Genomic DNA, 15,135 nt, shown 5'->3' with positions numbered 1-15,135 from the left:
CACTAAAGATCGATCAGTTCCAACTCCTGCTGTCTTGTTTCAGGACATTGTGAGAAGGGACATGACATCAGCTGAAGTGACGTCTCAATTTTGTCAAGATCAGAGAACAGACGGCAGATCTTCCAGCGATCTCCTGTATTTTTTCACATGTAGAGGACCCTCTTTCAGCACTGTGAGCGTGAGGAGATGAATGGAAGAGCTAAGTGACATTTATGTGGACGATAGAGTCAATTTGCTTTGAAGGCTATCATGTTTAAGTACAGTTCATGTGCAACTTGATCTTTCCCTTGTAGCTTTACACATTCATTTCATCCATATGTAACAATGTGTCCACAGCTAAATATAAATCTCTCTGCCAATCTATGTCACTCAGCTCAGGAAAATTGTTGGTAAAATCCAAAAATGAAAAAAATCTGTAATGAACTGTAGATCATGGAACCCGATATTCAGGCCGGACACGGATATGCACTTTAAAGGTTTATTTTAAAACCTAAAACAATTGAACAAATATAGACACAAGGAGGAAAATGTCCAGATTGTAGCAGGCTGCTCACAGCAGGAGAAGGCAGGCAAGAACCAAAGGGCTGGGCAGGAATTGTGGTTAGAGCAGTCCAAGGTCATGTCCAGAATCAGAGAGTCGATAGGGTGTCCAGCACAGGCAAGGCAAACAAGGAAAATCCAAAAACTTGAGACAAGGAACATTAAAAGGTTTATTCACACAATGGCTTTTGTGAGTGAGTGCCTGTGGGAGGCAGGTATAAGTAGGCAGAGTCCCGGTGAAATGACTTGAACGTAATGGACAGCACCAGGTGAATTGCATGAGATAAACTGGCTGTGGCTATGGTGGAGGGTGCGAACTGAAATAAACATGAATGGAGCTAAATAGAAATATAAGGACATAATCTGACTGAGAACATAAACACAAGACTCTAAGTACAAATGGATGTAGGAATTAACTATAAGGCAAAAAGTAAAGAAATGCAGTAATGAGGAAACATGTTTAATAGATCTAAAACATAAAGAGGTGAATCTATGGAAAAACCCTGACAGCAAAAATAATAGCTGAGTATGGCAAGAAGTATAGAACATAAATGACAAGAAAAACACAAATCTAAATCAAAACCATAACCAGACAAAATCTCCTGTGGAAGCTCCCAAACGTGTTGAGATACTTTCTGTAAAGATGAACTTCTATTAAGGTCCATCCATCTTCCTGTCAACTCTGACCAGTGTCCCTATATGTCCAGTATGATGCTGCCATCATGTTTCAAAACAACCATGTGAAAAAATCTCATGCATCATTTTCACTCCACATGCTCTACTTTGTGTTGCTCTATCACATAAAGGCTCAATAAAATACATTTTGCTTGTTTGTGCAATTGTAACGTGACAAAATGGGAGAACATTAAAGGCATATAAAGACCTTTGCAAGACACTGTATGATTATTAGATTGTTTTTGTATGTTGGTGTTTATTCATTTTAAGACATTTTACAGACATTATTACAGCAAAGAGAAAACAGAAACAAAAAGAGAAATAAGGAAGCTCAATTCAGTTTTGCACTGATACATTCTGCACTATATGTTTTTGACATCTACTGACTGTCCTCTATGGCTTTAAGATCATGCTAATGTGTTTCAACCTAAATCTTTTCTCATAGGTGTGATGGCAACAGACCCATCAGAGACACATTACCGGCTAAAGAACAGCTCAGTTTGTCTTCATGTCAGAGAACCGCCTCAATATATAAAGGCTGAATGGAAGTTTCGGGATAAATTACTTGCAGATAAGGACATTATCAATCCAAACTATACAGAATATCTTTTAGCCGTGAAAACTTGACCTTGTGCATACATGAGCTGACTGAAAAAGACAGCGGCCTCTACAAGTTCTCTTACTATTCCCCCAACTATACTCAAATATCAAGGACACACAAAGTTATTGTACAAGGTATGTTGAAGCTGTATTTTGTCTTTAGTCTTTACCCAAATATATTTGCATCTATGTTTGAAAAGTGTATTATCTTGATAACAAAGTCATACCTTATGTCTTCCTTGTCTTTATTGAATGCAGATGAAGTTTGAGTTGTGCTCACAGGAAGTAACCAGAGGAGGGTGTTGTTGATTTCTTTGTTTATTTTGGGCGTTTCAGAAAGGATTCCCAGACCAGTGATGACTTTCATGTCAGAGAATCATTACAATCTTTCGGAGGGATTGTGTAATTTCACAGTAAACTGCTCTGTCCAGGATGATTGGCTGTGCTCTTTCTGTGATAAAGATGTCTGCAGAACATCTCAGAGGTCCTTCAGCAAGCTCAACATCTCAGAAAGTATTGCTACAGTGTGTAAGTATGATGAGTTGTTCTAAAACCCGAATAAAGAAATGCATCATTCAAGAACTTAGTTTACTAGGGTTACTGTCACTTTAAATAGTATTTTTTCTGTTATTTCTATTTCAGCACCATATATATAAAATATTATGTATGTGATCTTATCCTTTTTGTGTTTTTTCTGGCTTGTGAAGAACATTTTTGCTGGCTAAGAATGTTTCTTTTTTGTGTTTTTTACAGGTTTCCAAAAATCTAATCTTAAACTTAAAGAGGAATCACAGCAGGCTTCTAATGTGACAGAGACGAAGATGATGATGATCATTATCATCTTCATCTTTGTTTGTCTGATATTACTTCTTTTTGGAGCTGTCATTTTGGCCAAAAACCTTTATCCATATAATCAAAATCAGGTAATTAGAAGGGAAAACATGTTGTTGTTTTATTTATCCTAAGTATTTACGGTACCTTTAAAGCAACATTAAGTAGGACTGATGTCGTTTAAAAGCGTCTCCCTTTCTGATCTGAAGGAACCAACACCCGCTGCCCAGTTAATCCAGAGCGGACCGCTAGACACGGAACAACCGTCTAAGCCCAGAGTCTCCACCACTTCTTCCACTGCTTCTTATGAGAACGTGGAAATCAACCCGTCCCAAGAGAGCAGCATCCCGAGAGATGTCTTCAGTGATTATCTGAAGGTAGATACTGTCTACAGCATCCCAAGAAAAGCTGCTTCCTGTGCCAACAGTGACAGCAGAAAAGGTGCACTGGGAGAAGGGAACTCACAAAAAACTTTCGCTTTAGAAACTCTGTACGGAAATAAGGAAGAGAGCCTCACAGAAACTGAAACGGTGTACAGCTTGATGCAGATGCCAAAGAAAGGTTTGAACTCACAGCACCACCAAGAGGGCAAACATGAGTAGTAGAAGACAAGAGACAGTGCAAGGACCTTAAGCAGCGAATCAATACCAGAGGAGGTCGGTCCATCCATTGTCTTCTGCTTATCTGAAGGGAAACTCCCACATCCCTGTCCCCAGAGACACTTCCCCACTCATTCAGGATGATTTCAAGGTTTACTCGGGCCAGTATGAACATATCTTGGAGTCGTTCCAGTGAGTTCACCAACAGAACCTCCAAAAGGCAAAGGTCCAGGATGAAGGCTGATCACATGCATGAACCACCTCCACTGACTCGTTTTCAAGCGGAGAACCAGTGGTTTAACGCTGAGCTCCCATTGGATGATAGAGCTCCTAACCCTATCTCTATCTATCATGCGCATGTGAGGGTCAGAATATAAATGGACAAATAAATGTTGATCTTCACATTTGGCTGAGCTTTTTCTTCTCCACAACAAACCGGAGAAAAGGTCCTCAGTCCATCCATCCATCTCCTGCATCAGTTCAGCATCGTCCCTAAACAAGAAAGACGTCAAGATACTGGAACACGTCCTCTTGAGGCAGAGACAGACCCCAAGAAGATCTTTTTGAATATAACAACCACAGACGTTCTCACCACAGGTTGCAGTCTTTCTCTCAGTTCCACAGCTGTGATACGGTCAGGATGTTTTTCAAAAATGCCTCGGTAAAAGGTTGGGGACGGTGAAGAGCGTAATTCTTGCCTTCCTTTGAGTTTTCTTGGTGAGATGCGTGGTGCTAGAGTGGCGGGAGAAAGCTTTAGGGATGTAAGCTTTTAACATTTAATATTCTGCTTCTTAGTGTTTATTGTGTCACACTGTTAAGAGATTATTGTTCCCAGACCAGCGCTACTCTATCATTAACATGAACAAACTTGAGTAAATGTTACATTTCAGTCATGTCAGCAAATGTAAACGTTAAGCCCCAATCCTTGTGAGGCTGCTGTACTCAGTTTGAGGTTTGACTCAGGATTTTATGAATGGTGGAACAGAAATTGATTAACAGGACTGTAGTCATTAAATATCTACAAATGATTGCATCACTGGACCAGAAGGCATAATAACTAAACTAGATTGGAACGTGGCACTGCTAAAATGTTCAGGGTCATTTAGAAATGTCCTTATAGTTTTAATAAAAGCACCGTTTTCTTCACTTAAATAATAATAAAAAAAACATTCTAACCTTGTCAATGTCTTTAGTCATTTGATTAATAAAATGTGTGATTTCTTGTAAAAACATGACATGTTTTGGGTGAGCCCTAACTACTGAGCGGTAGTTTACCCTGTTGACTATTCAACCAAAGAAGTTCATCATAGTCACAGGCTGGCCGTCATCAAGGTAATTGCTTTTCTATGAACAATGGTGGTCATTTTAAAATGGAGGTACAACAGGGTGCTGAATAGATGCTGATATCTCTGAATACTATAACCCTAAAGCACAAATGTGACTAAGAATATTACTGTGCCCAGCTTTCCTTGAAATGCTCCTAATTATTGATTACTTTCAGCCTTTGTATTTATATTATTCCAAGAAATGTTATTTTCAGCCCTAAACCATAAAGGGAATTTAGCTTTTCTGTTAAAGAGACCTTACAACCTTCCCTATTTGATGCTACTTTAAAAGCTGTTATGGGATTGTGATGGCAAGCCATACAGGGTAAGAACACACCCTACAACAGTTTGCTTTTTCTTTAATTCACTTTAGTTATTACTTTAAATATTCCTTAATTATATTTCTTAGTTTATTCCTTTTTTACCTTACAATGTTTATATGGTGTGCACACATATTAACACTGCAAGGTCAATTCAGTTTATGTTGTACTAATACTCTTTTCTTTGTTTGAGTTACTTTGGTGTTTGGCTTCCCCTTCCGGGTGGGAGAAGGCGTGTCTAAGGCGTGGCTGATCACTGAAGTGCAGCTGATGGCCTCATTGGACTGAACCAAGTGCCTGTTGCCAAGTGGGGGAGTCTTAGGGGGTGTTTGAGGATTATTTCATTGTTTGAGTTAGTAGTTATGTGGCAGCCATTTTGTTTTCCCCTATTGTATGTGTCTATGGTTTAGCTAAACTATTATTTAAGGGCCCTTGTTTGTCATTTCATTAGGTCAGTTTTGTTTGTGTCTGTCTGTGTTCAGTATTTTCAGTTGACCTCTTTTAATGGCATGCCAGTTTAATTCCTGACTTTGTTAAATATTTTTGTGCTTTGGGTAAATAAAACCCACTTTTTGAATCCAACACCTGTGTCCTCCACTATGTACTGCTTGGTCCCTCGACAGGGATGTATGACTTGTGAGATGAGTAGATTATATTTGTTCCTGGCATTTTCTGAGCCTGAAGACTTAAACATGTTTACATTTATTTACCATGTTTGTTTGATTAAAAACGGGCTTAAACAAAAGATTAATAACATATTATTAAGACATTACTGTTCAGTTAATGTATTTAGATAAATATTTGTAGGATAAGAACATATACTGCATCTAAACAATTTCTGAAATTTGGTTTAAGTTAAGGACATTTGCATCTGCTGTGTAATGCTTTGCCATATTTAGATCTTTACAATGTGGACTCTTAAAAAGTCATTTATATTTATGTTAATTGTATATAAAATAATTAGTGACTTCAGTTTAAGTAACAACATGATAAGTTTTATAGACTGTCACTATTACAACATTTTGTTCTGTAGTGTTAGCTTCAAGCCACAAGAGGACCTCAAACAACTCAAATAAAACCCATAATTGGTTTAACAAGCACATACATTTAGGGCAACTGGACTTCTTCTATTGTGACTTGAAGATGTTTAACTTTTCATTTAAAAGGTTTAGTCCTGAACGCAGGTTGGAAATATGAGGCTTATAAGTCGTAGCTGGAGCAATCCCATTAAAAAAGTGACCAACACAGCTCTCATGTTCCATCATTTGGGGACTTTTTTGGCTGTCAAGCTTTAGGGATGTAAGCTTTTAACATTTAATATTCTGCTTCTTAGTGTTTATTGTGTCACACTGTGAAGAGATTATTGTTCCCAGACCAGTGCTATTCTGTCATTGACATGAACAAACTTGTCTGGAGTAAATGTTACATTTCAGTAATGTCAGCAGTGTAAACGTTAAGCCCCAATCCTTGTGAGGCTGCTGTACTCAGTTTGATGTTTGACTCAGGATTTTATGAATGGTGGAACAGAAATTGATTAACAGGACTGTAGTCATTAAATATCTACAAATGATTGCATCACTGGACCAGAAGGCATGATAACCAGACTAGATTGGAACGTGGCACTGCTAAAATGTTCAGGGTCATTTAGAAATGTCCTTATAGTTTTAATAAAAGCACCGTTTTCTTCACTTATATAATAAAAAAAAAAAAACATTCTAACCTTGTCAATGTCTTTAGTCATTTGATTAATAAAATGTGTGATTTCTTCTGTAGTGTTAGCTTCAAGCCACAAGAGGACCTCAAACAACTCAAATAAAACCCATAATTGGTTTAACAAGCACATACATTTAGGGCAACTGGACTTCTTCTATTGTGACTTGAAGATGTTTAACTTTTCATTTAAAAGGTTTAGTCCTGAACGCAGGTTGGAAATATGAGGCTTATAAGTCGTAGCTGGAGCAATCCCATTAAAAAAGTGACCATCACAGCTCTCATGTTCCATCATTTGGGGACTTTTTTGGCTGTCAAGCTTTAGGGATGTAAGCTTTTAACATTTAATATTCTGCTTCTTAGTGTTTATTGTGTCACACTGTGAAGAGATTATTGTTCCCAGACCAGTGCTACTCTATCATTAACATGAACAAACTTGTCTGGAGTAAATGTTACATTTCAGTAATGTCAGCAGTGTAAACGTTAAGCCCCAATCCTTGTGAGGCTGCTGTACTCAGTTTGATGTTTGACTCAGGATTTTATGAATGGTGGAACAGAAATTGATTAACAGGACTGTAGTCATTAAATATCTACAAATGATTGCAACACTGGACCAGAAGGCATGATAAGAACAGGAATGCCAGCCCCCCCCCCACCGACAGCTAAGTGGGCATTAATGATGGACCGATGGATTTTTATAAAATTCAATAAAGAACTAGTTCTGTTTTGTCTTGAGATGACATTTTTTAGGAATTGGCTCTAAATTAGAATATTTCAATGACAATAATAATTTTATCTATTTTCCTGTCAGCATGATAAGTAGTTTTACAAAACAGTAAATTTCCCCATGTTTGGATGCATCTATGATCCCAAACTTTTATTTTCCATTGCTTGATGTTTAGCTTTAGTCACACAGCTTCATACCATGTTTTAGATGTGAATATGTCTTCAGATGAGTGTTTATTCCATGACAAAATATAGATAAAATAGTAGAAATAAAATGATTTTGCACAAAGAGAGGCAAGAATACATTTACCCAATCAATCAAATAAGGCTTTTTTGTTGATCCTGCATAAATCTCGTTAAATTACTTCTGTTCCTCTTCTATATATTGTGAATAGTTTTGTATTTCTCTGTTGTTTAATGCAGCTGCTCATTAGATAATGCTATTGTGTAATACAGCAAAAATGCACTGAAAAGTAGTGTTAAAATATTTCTAAAATCCTGAGAATAACTTGTGTTGGTATTAAATCGTATGTTTTTCAAACATACAGAACTTACTGTCTGGCATTTGTTCCTATATACATTCACTGTTTCCGCTAATGATGCTATTATCTGATAAGATGCAGAGGAATTCTCATCAAAAAACTAAATATAATTATGTGAAAAGATGTTAATGTAATAAATAAGCCTTAATTGTCTGTCATTAATCTTATTATTAATATTGCTGTATATAATGTGACTAGTTTGATAGCTTTAATGGCAGTTTTTTCTAACATCAGTGGTTATCCATAACGGTGAGAAAATAAAATGAGCTTGGTGTCAGATCTGAAGTCAAAAATAGTGTTGCATGATCATTCTTGTAAAAAACATTATTTTATGAGAAAATAAGTTCCCCAAAGTAGATGAAGCATCCTGAGATTAAAGCGTAGATTTTACTTTTATCCCAAGTTGACCAAGTATGTCAGCCTGCTTTCCTCCAGTAGAGAGCGGCCTGACATACAAGGCTGTTAACTTTGGTAATTAACTCCTGCTTGACTGAAGTGGTGGAGGAGTCGGCCATGTTTCCAGTATTACTGAGGATTAGAGATGAAATGATGATTGGTTTAATTACTGGGGAAAAATCCTTGCTGTTGGTTATGCAATTTTAACATGAAATGATCCTTAAACTCATATATGATAATGAGCTGATGGTCCTCAGAAGAACAGGAATGGAGATAGTTATGGAATCAGTGGCGGCTGGCCAGTAGGGGGCGCCGCCCCCTTTAAATCGTTTAGATAATAAATGATTTCTGAACTGCAAAGTACTTAGAAATGTATTTATTTATACTGTGTGTCCAATAGACATGTTAGAATTTATAAAAATAGTAAATACATAATTCTATTTAATTGCTCACATTGTGCACACTTCCTCCTTTCCTATGTGCAGGGCGCCGGTCTAATGAGAATGAATGTAGGCGCAGCAACTTGGGCAAGCACGTGATCTGAGGCTGACTTTTAATTGGTTATCTAGGGTTTTCCACAGGGGCGCAGCGCTCTGCGTCCCGGACACACCTATTCTGTTGTGTCATTACTGGTAGAGTGTCAGTACTGGCTAATTTTTTTAAAAACATTGTGTGATTGGACAATCCCCGATTCGACTCATTAGCGCAGCTGCAGTTCGTTAGGTTGATTCACGGTTATGCTTGCAAAGTGGAGTAGTTTCAAAATGAGAGAAAATTCTGTTTTGGCTTTACAAAAAAATGCTTTTACAAAGCGTTCACTTGAAGAAAAAAACAGGATAAAGGAGCTTGGACCGGATCGTCTTAATTTACAAATTCAGCAGCAGGCAAGTGATCTCTCCACTCCATGGGTGGACAAAGCAGTGTAGCTAGTAGTCAGCCAGTGAAGAAGCGTGGGACACTCAGTGTAGAAGACCATGAAAGGATTGCTGCAGAGGTGAGTTGTTGTGGAAAATCACTGTTACACTGGTTTATAGTAGTGTTATTTAATATATTAGGAAGATGTGCTTTGTAGTTAGAAATACCTTTAGTTGTGTCTATGCTGTGTAGGTATGTTGATATAATGTTTGTCAGCAAGATATTTTATTATTTAAGTTGTACTGAAGTTTATGAGTAATGGGGAATAAAACATTTGGTTACTGAATTTTGTATAATCTTGTCCCACAAAAATGCTGTAACACATTTCATAACACAGCCTTAAAAATGGCAGCAAATGTTAATAAAATCAGGAAAACAATCTAGAAGAAGTCTTTTCAGAAACTGTCATGCTCTTGAAGATCCTCATCACCACAGCAATAGCTGAAAGGTGCTTTTCAACTTTGAAAAGAATCAAGACTTTTCTGAGAAACTCAATGACTCAGGACAGGCTGAATGCATTGGCCATGTTGTCAATGGAGAAAAGACTAGTCACAGAGATGACTGACTTTAACAAGAATATAATTGAGAAATTTGCTGGGCAGAAGGAAAGGAGGGCAAAATTCATGTTCAAATAGTGCTATTTTTTAAGATTTGCTTTGTTTTTCATTTGTTTGTTTGTGTGCGCCCCCCTCAGTTTTTTTTAGCACCAGCCGCCACTGTATGGAATAGTGATTACAATGGAGGTAAATTATTCTAGAGATCCAGAATAAGAACTGCAGCTTGTGCTTATTTGGTTCCGGATACTTGACCAGGTCTGAGATTGGCCGAAGCGAAAGGAGTTGAGCAGTGAGTCTGTAGGTGGGATTTCCTGAGGGGAACAGGAGGCAGGTGGAGGGTGGACAGAAAACTAAGTGTTCTCCAGGAGGATGACGAGCTCGAGCTTTTATCAGGGAGGCATTTGGAGAAGTGGAGACAAGATTGGGAAGATGTGGATTGAGGAAGGAAGAGGTGTGGAAACCAGACCAAGGTCACAAAGTAAGAAGCAGTGGAAGTACTTTCAACAATGACGTTAAGAGTTAGAGGATCTGGAAGGAGGGACAAGAAGAGGTAAGAAAATTTCACAATTACAGAAATAACAGGAGCCAGTTTATCATTGAAGAAAGAACTGAAAACTTTCTGTCTCCTCAACACCAGCAGCAGCCATGATGAGCTCTGATGGGCTGTGACTGGAGCTTGGTAAGCTGTCCTCCACCTGCAGAAGAACACACACACACACACACACACACACACACACACACACACACACACACACACCTGCAAACAGCCCAGCAGATGTGAGGTGAAAGTTTTACATTTACACTTGAAATGTTAAAATTGTGATTGTGAGAATAAATGCCTCTTCATATCTCACTCATTTCAATTCTCATTCTTATAAGAATGAGAATTGAAATCAATGAGATATGTCTGGCAATGTGGCAATACGAATTGTTGTCTTAATGCCAACAAAAAGTCCAACAGATTTTATTTTCAGAAGCGGAGCCTTACTGCTTTGGCCATAGTGTTCTGCTTCATTTATACATGCAAGAAGCTTTATTATAATTTATGCATGGAATATTTCATGTTATATGAACACTGAAACAAGAACGAGTGTTACTACCCTAGTGGTATGATCCAGTCGGCCAAAACTCTCGTGTTGTAAACGTTCCAGCTGCTTACCTTGCTTCTCCTGTGCTCAGGTCTTACTCCCACTTCAGACTCCCGATCCGGGCCTACACAGGAAATCTGCCTCCCCCACCTAAGGGGAGAGGAGAGACGGCCCCAAGAAAAAAAACCAAAAGCCACAATGCCGAAGCCCCCAGGAGACAAGTCCTTGGACTCTGCTGGCAGCCAGCCACGCCGGAGCGGATGTTGGGACATGTTTTGCTGCGATTGTCTATCTTAACTGATTTTAGTTATATGAAGATAAATAAATCATATTTTCAGGAGTCTACAGCACTGATTTTGTTTTTTATTTGGTGAATTTACCATGTTGTATATTTTAATTTTCTTTGTGTACTTTGCATACAGTAATCCAATCACTGAGAGGTAGAATTGTTAAAAGTGTTTTAAGCTTGTCAGGGTGCATTTCTGCCTGCTGCATCCTAGACATTTTCGGGCACCTTCCTCTTTCCATCCAGCCCTGATTCCACTCACCTTAATCACCTTCACCTGTCAGTCTCTAATCATCCTGGACTCAATCCACCTGCAAGCCTCACTATATAGACTAACTTCAGTCAGCTCATCCCCGCTGGTTCATCTCGTCGTCTCACACGAACACTTCTCTTCCCTCGTCGTTCTCCACCCAATGACTTTAATCTACAAATCTTCCCTGGACAGTACTCTCCCCTCCAGCTTCCACTTGGATCCTGCTCCAAGTCCTGTTTGGGTCCCGTCCCGAAGCTCTCCCTCCAGCACAGCTGGGATCCCGCTCCGAAGCTCTATTGCCAGCCTTGGGTTCCGTCCTGGGCTCACCTGCGGTCCTCCTGCTTCCTCTCATCATTCACCTGCTCCAGCCCGGTAAAGACTCTGGTTCTGATCCTCCACAACTCATCCTCTTCAATAAAACTCTCAAAACGAAGCTCTGAGTGTGGTTGTGTTCGGGATCATCAGGACAACTCACGACAAAGCTAAACACAGCAGTGTGCAACTTGTTCAAACAGAATTAAGCCTTATGAAATGTGACTCATATGGTAACACAATATATTTTATATAAATGTGTATGTATAAGAGTTTCATTTTGCACAGGAGCTGAGGCCTTCTGCCTATTGTGTATGTACATACCTCTCAACTAATCAGACAGCCGCAATGTTGGGTTTAAAGATTTATTGATAATGGCTAGAACCTGAGACATGGTGCAGAACATTAATAACTCTTCCTGGCAGTGGAGGACAGGCAGGTTGGCAGAGGCTAGATTCATGTCCAGGGACAGGCGTGGGTCATGCATGGTTAAGGCAGAGACAGCCAGACAGGTTTATAGGGTTAGGCAAGGATCGTAATCCAGAAAACAGAAGGCAGGGTAGATGTCTGACAGGGGCTTGGCCATGCAGGAAGATCTGTGAAATGTGGTCAAGGTAAAAAAAAAACTGAGATCATACCGATCTCTACTGATTCAAGGCCTTCATTAATCTAGTAACTGTCTGTTCCTCTGTTACTGGCAATTTACTGTTGCTGTGTATTACCGCCATCTGCTGGATGGAAGTGTAATCAACTAAATATAAAATCACTCTAATCTACTTAAAAAAATAAAACACAACTTGTGTGCCTTATCAACTGACAGAACCATGTGATTTTGTTTTGACCTCAGTTGCTGTCTGCATTTTACTCTTAAGATTATTAATATGCTCTCCTCTCACTCTTCTGAAAGCTATATTATTAAAAACACCCTTAATCCTTGTATCAAGAAGTATTGGGCTGCACACTCATCCATGTAGGGTTTTGTTTTGTTTAAATATTTGAACAATTCACTCCAGCTCTTATTTTGATTGTGTTTTTTAAACAGTCACTAATCCAATTAACATTTGACCATTTATTCCCATTTTGGTAGATTTATTTGGCTTTTTCTCAGCAGCTTTAAACTTCATACAATCCATGACAACTGGCAACTTTTTACGAGCAGTAAATGTCTTGTGTGTATAAATACCAGCTAAATCCATGCATTTGTAATGATTACAAGCAGCGTGTGGTGGTTTTCTTGGTCCTCGGCTTGTTTTCATGGATCAGGTTGATATTTCTCTCGTAGTGCTCTTGATTGTGTGTGTGTGTGTGTGTGTGTTAAGGTCAGATGGGATCTGAGTGTCTGATTACAGTGTGATGATCGACTTTGCAACTTTAGAAAATAAGCTTTATTAAGTTTTTAAAAGTTTTCTGTAATAAGCCCTATAATACTTTAAAACAAGCCCATAATAATACATATATTTTTTTCTACCTGGATTCTAGAGGTTTGTTTCTCGCGTTTGATCCATTGTGAGAGAGGAGAGAACAGCCTCTCCTTCCTTACTACTAATACTGTTTTCTCTCCGCTCACCTGCGGCACCTGTGGATGCTTTCTGAACTGCGGGCCGGCTGATAACATCAAGGGCAATGGCCTCTGGAGAGTGTTCACGGAAATATAAACACTTTCACCCAAACACACTCACATAACTGATGCTCATAAAACTGATGAACTTACGTACACGCGATGGGCCTCAGATGTTAACCTTTCTGCATATTTGTGTCTTGTGTTATTGTGCTTTTTGTGCTATGAGGGTTTTTTTGTCGGTTGTTTGACTCTTTATTTGTGAGAGCTTAAATTGTGAAGCATCTGTCTTTTTTTTCTCCCTCCCTTGCCCCGATGTTGTTGTTATCTTCCCTCAACAGATAAGGTTAGCGCCTTGTGGACAGTTTTTGTCCTTGGCTGCACGGCCCCAGTGAACCGTCTCCCCCCTGAAATGTTTGTGATGTTATGTTATGGTGATGGCACTGAAACAGCAATTTCCCTCTGGGATTATTAAAGTATGTCTGATTCTGATTCTGATTTTGAGGCGTCAACATTACAACCAACGTTTAAGCTGTTCTACGCTGGGTTTCTTGATTGAAAGAAATGAAGCTCCTGGGACGTAGCCATGTTACAAAATGATTAGTATTGCGATTGTTGCCTTTACAGTTTTTACTCTTCTTGTCCAACCAGCTGGAAAACTGGGCTGTGTCCGGGCAAATGTGACGTCATTTGAGAAATGGCCCATTCAGCAGCGGTCCATAGCTCCTTTCCTCCACACGATAGAGTTCTTACTATTGACCCCAAGAAAGGTCAGGGAGCAGGAGCTAGAAGCTACTGTTAAGAGTATTAGGATGGAGCCACGGTCAGGGAACTGATCTCAAGTAAGATAACAACGTGATTTGAGGAAAAATGTGATTTGAACTCAACCTCATTTGTTTATTTCATATAGATAGATAGATAGATAGATAGATAGACAGATCTATCTATCTGTCCATCTAACCATCTATGTGTGTGTGTGTGTGTGTGTGTGTGTGTGTGTGTGTGTGTGTGTGTGTGTGTGTGTGTGTGTGTGTGTGTGTGTGTGAATGGAAACACTGCTTAAGTTAATTTCAGCAATTTTAATAAGAGAAAAAACAAGAACAAAAAATCAGACACAAAAGGCAGATTTGGTGACAGAAAAGAAAAAAAAAAGTATAACCATGGAAATCTAACCAGGAAGTGATAAAACACAGACACACTGATTTGGCAGAGAGCAAGAGGTGAGAAAATAAATGCAACAAAATGTTTTGTCTGAAAAGAAGAATGTATAATAGAATATTTAATACAAGTGAGGAGGTTCATGTCATTAGACGTTATACCTGTGAGGGACCCATGAGAAGAGCTCATGTGTTCCCCACAGTGGACAGGAAACCTAGCGGTGAGCTACCCAGCGCCTGTGGTTAAAGCTGCTGCTGTTGTGTGAACTCTTGGTAAAAAGGAAGCAAACAAGCAAGTCACAATCAGAGGAACGAGTCTCAAACTCGTTTTCTATTTTCATTAAGTGTGACTTCTGCTTCTTCATCTCCCCCATTAGCTGTGCAACACTTCCAGATGACATAGTGGGACACATGATGATCTGTGTGCTGTGCTTTTTCTTTAAGTACATTACAGGCTCTGTTTTCAGTAATATGTGAATACTACAGAAAGTAGCATTACATTGTGGAAATATAAAGTCTTTTGCTACTTTAAGACGTCTTCCAGAAATTAGCCGGAACATTGCATTTTACCTGAATATGCAGTATTAACTATGAATAAGTGTGCATTTTTTGTTTTCAATTTCTGCTAAGTTTTTTCTCTCCTGCTTTACCACTTAACTTTGAATTTAGTTTGTTTCATATCATTTAATTTAGTGTGTAAGTCTAGAGTCTTCTGTCTATGTGTTTTTGCCACTCATACCCAAAT

This window comes from Fundulus heteroclitus, chromosome 14 (assembly GCF_011125445.2).
Source record: "Fundulus heteroclitus isolate FHET01 chromosome 14, MU-UCD_Fhet_4.1, whole genome shotgun sequence".
Classification (NCBI taxonomy): Eukaryota; Metazoa; Chordata; class Actinopteri; order Cyprinodontiformes; family Fundulidae; genus Fundulus; species Fundulus heteroclitus.
Note: the sequence above shows the minus strand (reverse complement) of the source record.